The sequence below is a fragment of the Sphaeroforma arctica genome, assembly GCF_001186125.1.
Source record: "Sphaeroforma arctica JP610 unplaced genomic scaffold supercont1.385, whole genome shotgun sequence".
In the NCBI taxonomy this organism is placed as follows: domain Eukaryota; class Ichthyosporea; order Ichthyophonida; genus Sphaeroforma; species Sphaeroforma arctica.
Genome location: NW_014040173.1, coordinates 41,775 through 42,627, shown reverse-complemented (window position 1 = coordinate 42,627; position 853 = coordinate 41,775).

Below are 853 nucleotides of genomic sequence, written 5' to 3'. Positions count from 1 at the left end.
ATATATATATATGTGTGTGTGTGTGTTTACATATATATGTATATGTATGTATATGTGTGTGTATGTATGTATGTATGTATGTATGTATATATAATATATATTCATGCAATATGATTACTTTCGCAACTGATCTTTATTTGCTGGACTTGCTATCATTTAGTAACCTTTTGTGTGTCCTGTGTTGACAAAGGCGGAGTGTTTGTGCGCTGTTAATGCCACCATTTTCACTGTTGAGTTCAAAGTTGTACTTGAGCTCGTTTTGTCCGTCATATATAGGCATAACGCATATATCGCTACGCGTCGGTCTTCATATCCACCAGAGGTCGACAAATCGTATAATAATAAGAACAATACATAAATAAATATATTATAATCAAATGTCAAGAGAAGATGTCACAAACATATGGCATGTGTCAGATGAGTGATAAGGGCTACGCCCTGTAAATGGCCCTATATTTCTTCTCTTTGTCTCTATCAATTTAATTCAAATAGCTCGCTAGCGCTCGCTCCCGACATATTTATTTGAAACCAAAAAATCCCCACATCTAGTTCTGAGATTCTAATGAATCATCTGGCTTTCAACATCTCGCCGCCCTATGATACGTTAGACAATACACCTCCACACACATCGCTGAAGATGCACAACAACTAATACTAGGGCGTCCATACGTGAACTTGTAATTTTGTAATTGTTAGTTGAAGAAGCTCATTTGAATACTATGAAGACTAATACTACATATATATATATATATATATATTACACATATATATATATATACATGATTGTCTTTCAGTATATTTTTATCTATCTATCTATCTATCTATTTGCCTATCTATCTATCTTTCTATCTAC